This window comes from Corvus brachyrhynchos, unplaced genomic scaffold (genome assembly GCF_000691975.1).
Source record: "Corvus brachyrhynchos isolate BGI_N302 unplaced genomic scaffold, ASM69197v1 scaffold200, whole genome shotgun sequence".
Taxonomy (NCBI): domain Eukaryota; kingdom Metazoa; phylum Chordata; class Aves; order Passeriformes; family Corvidae; genus Corvus; species Corvus brachyrhynchos.
Genome location: NW_008236184.1, coordinates 1,568,761 through 1,575,361, shown reverse-complemented (window position 1 = coordinate 1,575,361; position 6,601 = coordinate 1,568,761). Strand labels below are relative to the sequence as shown.

Sequence of the window (6,601 nt, the reverse complement as noted above, 5' to 3'; positions counted from 1 at the left end):
CGGGACCAGAAGGAGCGTCCAATCGAGCTCCCGGCCGCGCACGGGACACCGCAAGAGTTACACCGTGTGCCCGAGAGCGTTGTCCAAATGTTCCTGGAGCTCTGTCAGCCTTGGTGTTGTGACCACTGCCCCGGGGAGGCCTGTTCAGTGCACGACCACCCTCTGGGTGAAAAGTCTTTTCCTGATACCCGGCCGTACCCTGCCCTGACACAGCTCCAGCCGTTCCCTCGGGCCCTGTTCCTGGTCACAGAGCAGGGATCAGTGCCTGCCCCTGCGCTGCCCTTCGGGAAGAAGCTGCAGTGAGTTCGCCCCTCAGCCTCCTCCTGGCTGAACAGGCCAAGGGCCCTCGGCTGCTCCTGTTGTGGCTGAGGGACGGCGCCAGGCCGAAGGGCGCTGCCACCGCGGCGGGGACGGGCCGTGCACCGAGCAGCCCTCGGCTGGAGGGGATTAACGCTAATTAGCTGCTGTCCCTGCGCACAGCACTGCCCTCCCCCACTGCCCGTCCCGCTTGTCGGGGGACTGTGACCGAGAGGTCGAGTCCTGGGCCGTCACCCGCGGGACACGGGATGGAAAACGTTAAATGCACTCGTTATGTGTGGAAGGCTGGAGTGGCGTGCCTGGTGCTTCAGGAGCCCAAGAACGTGTGAGATGAGTGTCAGTAGCACGAGTGGAGCTTCCTGCACAAGGGAAAAGAGCAAAGATAATGTCAGCACTACACAGCGGTAGCAGAGTTCACGAGGAAAACCTCGGAATCGCCGCATCATTCGCAGCTACAACTTCAGCTGTATAAATACAGCATCCAATAAACAGACCTTCACCACAGTAAAATCACAAGAAGGTAGATATATCTAAATTTTTTTATCTCTTTCACGTATCTAAGAATGGTAATAGTAGTTACTAGGTTTTGGCTAAGGTTTAGAACTAGAATTAAGGTTTTGGCTAAGGTTTAGAACTTTCCACTAACACACACAATATACAGACAGGTACTGCCTTGATCACAGCTGATCTATTGCCTGATGGACACAATAGCAACAAAGTTTGTTTTATTGTAGGCTACTAAAGGAACTTGGAATGAATGTAACTGAAATGGAGAAGTGTGCAAGGAATTAAAAAGGGATAATATAAGGGTGCAGAAAATGCATAGAGGAAAACATGAGAAAGAAAAATACCACTAAAGAAGAAAGCAGGCACCACCAGCCAGCAAAGAAAAAAAATTACAAATAACAGGGAAAAAAAGCCCGATTATGAACGTAAATTAATTAGGATATTGAAAATATATTCATAAAGAACTAGTACCATGCACAGCAGATGGCCTGAGCCATATATTATCATATAAAAGTTACAAATGTAAAGGAAGAGGTAGCTTAAGTACAAAGAAATACCGTTTTAAGAAAAACTAAGTGTCATATTAAATACTTTCAGTATTTTTTAAAATGTGCTTCAGTTGCCGATAAACTGAAAAGTGTATTCAAAATGCACAAATATCATCTGCAGAATACCAATGCCAAATTCAGGTCACAGTGGTCAGCGAAGTTGTGTAATTTCCCATCTCTTACACGGGGTGGCACAAGATAGCTGCAAATCCATCAAGTGTTCAAATGGAACCGAGAGAACAAGCAAACAAGAGGTCAGAGCCAACTACTAGGGAATGTTGAATAACGCTATTTTTAAACATCAGACAATTGCAAATATAAGCAGTTTCTGAAACGAAAGCTTTACCAAAGAGAGCAGGCTTGAAGGAATAATGCTCTGTTGCATGCATTTTGTCCTGTGCATGGGGGAAATCAACTGTTACACAATTTTGGGATCTGATAACCTTTAAACAGAAATTAGTTATCAGAAGTAGCAGAATACAAAAAAATTCCCCTTTTTAATAGTCCTTTCACATTTTACATATTAGAAAAATATTTTCTAGTAATCTAAAAAAACCCCATCAACAAGATGGGAAGTGCCTCCCTTTCAAGTGGTTCAAGCAACAGCTCAGAAATGTTGGAACATGAAAACATTAATTTGAAAGTCTGTCTCATTGGGGGTGGCTGTAGAGACTGCATTTGTACAGAATTCTTCCTTGCCGTTTCCCTTATAAAGGAAATCCAAATACTTTTGTGTGGGTGTTTTTGCAACTTTATTTTGCCCTTTTTTGATTGTAAGGTTTTTGGGTTGTAGTTTACCTTGCTTTTATAGTCCATACAACTGATTTGTCTCCTGTCTTAGACAACAGTGATAAAAAATGACAAGATCAATGTGTTACAGAGTAGTAGCTTTCAGGTATGTGGACAAGAGGTAGGTAGTGTATAATATTCTGCTTCACTTCTGACATTTCTATCATCTTCTCTTTAAGCCATTCTGTTGTAATCAGGTGTCCCACTGCAATAGTAGCTGAGCTTCATAGTCTTTGCATATCATGAGGTAAATTATAGGTCCAAAAGTGACCCTCCCCTCAGTCTATGTCCCTGTATTCTCTCTCTCAAAGCTCCCTGAGCTGCTTCAGATACAGCTCACGATGCTGTAGTGGATTAGTTCTTAAGCAGACTTTCACTTCACATCCCCTCACAGACCCCCTGATGTTTTGTCTGTTTCCATCTCTGAACAAATACATGGTTGTTGAAATGAAACCAAGTTCTAAGTCAGGTCTAAATGAAGAACTTGTGTTTGGAATTCAGCTGGAGAAGTACAAAAATAAAGAGAATGTGTATCCTTCCAAGAGTCAAACCAAGTCCCAGACGTTTGCCATTTCAATGACGTAGCTATTATCTACATACAATCTATTCATCCTCTCTGTGCATGATTTTCAGGGGTTTTTATATATTTTTCTCTATCAGAGAGTATCACAGTGTGTTGGCTACAAACAGCTATACTGGTATGAGAGGAAGCAAGAGCCAGCTTGCTACCCATGAGACACTTCCTATATTTGGAAGGGAGGGCATGTATAACAAATTCTGTAAACAAAATAATCAATGTTTTTTATTAGTCTTTAAATAAGATTTCTGTACAGCAAGTGAAAGGTACTAAATACACAACTATTCATACCATATTTGCTAATTTCTGTGCCCTCAAGAAAAGTGAATATTAATCCTGAATTTCATTTTGGCTGAAAACTGGGGGACCTATTAATTGTGGGAATAATGCATAAAAATAAAAGCAATAGATCTCTTGCATCTGCTTCTTCCAGGTAGGTGTACCACTAGATAATTCCAGTACAGCAGTAGAATTGCAGACAAATGTGTGGTTGTATAACATTAACTCACATTCCTCAATTTGTACTGGGAAGTGTGCCTGTCTCAGGAAAGGGAAATAGATAGGCACAGATAACTTTTGTTTTCTCGGGTTATTTTCTGCATATTTATTTTTGACATGGTAAACATTCTTACCTTCCTGTGCCTTATTAAAATGTCTGATCTTTGCTGTTTGCAGTATCAGATTAATGTCTACAATAATGCTGTGTTAATATTACAATTTTTATCATATTGTCATCTAAATCCAGTATCAATTATGGATGAATCACACCAGGAAAATATTTATGCATAATCAGAAAATCTGAAGCTTCATTGATATGAAACAGTTGAGTTCTCAATTTGGGTTTCTGTGTGCTCTGATGGTCAGGCTGTTATTCTTACTTGCAAGCAGGATGCATTCAGTTCAGCTCACTTCCAACAGTTCCTGGAAAAAAACAAAACACATGAAGTACCCTGTTACATGGACAGAAAATACCTTTGCTGGTTGAGCTTGAGGGGAAAAGTGGGTACAATTATATATGCTTTTAATTATTCATGACTTGGGTCTGAAGTGAATGTGTATACATTTTTCACTTATTCACTTTATAAAATTCGGAACTAAGCCCAGAAGCAGTTTTATTCTTGGCAGCATGACAAGTTCCTTTCCTCAACGAACCAGTCAAAGGAATTGTTCCTCAGAGAGTTTGTCATCCTCACATATCCCAGAGATGCAGAAGGGAAGCTGGCATTCATTACAGGCCTCGTCACACATGTGTGTGTGCTCTCTCTCCCTCTCTGACAACAAGCCCATCTCAGAGGACTATGTTTATCTCTAGCATGTGGTTTCATTTGTGTAGCTGATTTGCAGTTCATTAATCTAGAAAGCATTGCTTAGTTCTGGTAAGGACGATGTATCCATCCAGATTCTGCTTACTCCCCCCTCTATCCCTGATGCAGCACAGCTCAGAGAGGGAATTTGTGCTGTTTTGCAGAGCAACTACAGCTAAAGCAGCTCAGAAGCCAAAAGCTGGTGTAAACCCACACCAGGAAATTGTTTTCATCTGGCCTATCAGGCTGCTGGCAATGCACTGTGATTCCTTGGGAGACATGCAAATTTGTGGGACACAACTTGACATGATTAAGGCAATGCATACAGAATAGGTAATTGCCCTTTGGCAAGAGAATGATGTCAAGAGCCAATGATTCTTTACATTCTTGGCAGTGCAGGTAGGATCATGAAATTAGGGGCCTCCTGGAGATTCATTACAATTTAGGTGTTGGATTGGGTATTTTTTAAACTGTGTTTTTCCAGCTTTTATGTGGTATTACTATTCTTTATTTGTCTTGCTGGGAACCTAAGAACAATGGTCAATTTGTAGTCTTCAAAGCCGAAATCTGTATCTGCTGATATTATGACAGGTTATGATAGTTGTTGAGTTTGGAGACAACAACAACAACAACAAAGAGGAGTTAAAATAATGCCACAGGGAAACATCAACTTCTGCTGCTCACTCACAGCAGTGGGGTTCTTCACTTTGAAATTTAATTATCAGAGATACTGACAGTCCTTGTTGACAGACAAGTGCTCAGAACTCATCCGCATGCCTGAGTGGAGTCAGATTCAGTTTGTGTCAGGGTTAATGAGAAATTACTGATCGCTACCCCAGTACCTTTGGGGGTAAGAATGGCTGAACTTAAGGTGAAAGACTCCATATCCTATTACTACTCCCCTGAGCCAGCCTAGCAAATAGCTAACTGTAATGTCTTAATTAGCCATGTGTTAGAATCAACCTTATTGTCCCTTGCAAGCTGTACACATTGCTAATTATGTTAGGTAGGCACACAGGAGCACAAGGGAAGCAGGCAGTAGTGCAGTGGTGGGTGAGCTGGGTTTCCCACTGGCCTACAGAGCAAGGCAAGTCTGGTGGCACTGGGAAGATGTGGCACCCTTTCACTTAATGCAAACAGGAGAAAGGAAACCATACTCTGTGTATGCTGGAGAACATTACCCTCCCAAGGCAGGCCCAGGAGACTAGCTTGGCCAAACTTAACAGGGGAAAGGAATGCAGGGAAAAAACTCGTAGGAAGAACACGAAGTGTGGAGCTGTGACCTGTCACACATGTGCTACACAGAGAGCCTGTGACACAGGTTCTGCTGCTCTGAATGCTCACCAGCCCCAGTGTCAGTGCAGCCTTGCTGTGCTGGGAGCACAGTGAGAGGAAAGAGCAACTGTGCTTGGAGTGTGTTGTGTTCTGCCTGTGAACAGCTGGCACATGATTCTTCAGGGACTTGTACCATCTGGTACAGATGAGAATCTATCATGTTATGCAGTGCCTTTATCAGAAATAGGAACTTGGAAGAACATCACAAAGCTGTGATTAGTTTGCTGGTACAAATTTGACCTTTGAACTACAAAGCTGCTTCTAAAAATCACATTCTCTGGTTTGTCCAGTACATAGTTGATGAGTATGTGACTTACTAGGTTCTGCTATTTGGATAACTAAAAGTGTGCAATTAAAAGTTGTGTAATTTCTTAAGGTTTTTTAGATCAAAAAAACCAGTCCCGAAGTTCTTTTAAAAGTGCTCCAAATTTGGTTTTTTGCCATCCCCTCTTACTACACAACTTTGATATTTCCTCCACTGATACCTATCACGTTCTTCTTTAAATTAATTTTTAGTTCTCTGTTGCTTTATGTGTTAAATGCAGTTTTTTGAGGTAAATCCTATCTAAGCTTTCTGCATGAGGCCCTTCATGTCCAAGCTTTTATTCAGGTAGAATACTTGGATTTTATCCTGGACATTAATTTTAATTTTCAAACAGTATTTTTTGAAGATTAGCTAAATTAAATCATTTTTGCAATTAGTGTCAAATTAATCCGTAATGGAAGGTAGATAACAGCAGAGATGAAGTCTCTTAGATTTTGACAGATACCCTCATTGGGTTTAATGTTTTGTATAATATCTCCTTAAGTGAGGAAAGAGCTTGCCTTGATGACTTTCTTCCTGGTGCCCAGGCTGCTGGCCACAGAGATTAATAAAATTCTTTTTCCATTTCTGCATTCTAAGAGGGAGTGCTGTTAACCCTGATTATATTAAAAACCATTTTTGCCTTAATCAGGCAAAAGTGACACTTGATAGCTGATGGTTGCTGAAGCTCCATGGATTGTAACATACAAAGTCTTCCACAAAATATAACAAAAAACCAAAACAAAACCCACTCAAAAATACCCCTCAAACTTGAATTCATAGGGATAGGGAAAAAGAAGTCAGATGATTAATCTGACCAGTGGAAACCAAGGAACAGTAATCTCCAGTAGGCAAACTGGAGAAAAGGAAGCTGGAAATGGATTAACAAGACCAGTCATCTCAGGATCAATTCCTGGAT

The 6,601-nt window shown here is 41.3% G+C and overlaps 1 long non-coding RNA gene across 5 annotated transcripts in view; it reads left to right on the top strand.

Annotated features, from left to right (window-relative positions):
* Positions 1-6,601, top strand: part of LOC108447458 — an 85,554-nt gene that overhangs the window by 10,070 nt on the left and 68,883 nt on the right. For all 5 annotated transcript variants that reach the window (XR_001863031.1, XR_001863026.1, XR_001863036.1 and 2 more), the window contains exon 2: positions 28-838. This is a non-coding gene — a long non-coding RNA (uncharacterized LOC108447458). The remainder of the gene's footprint in view (positions 1-27; positions 839-6,601) is intronic.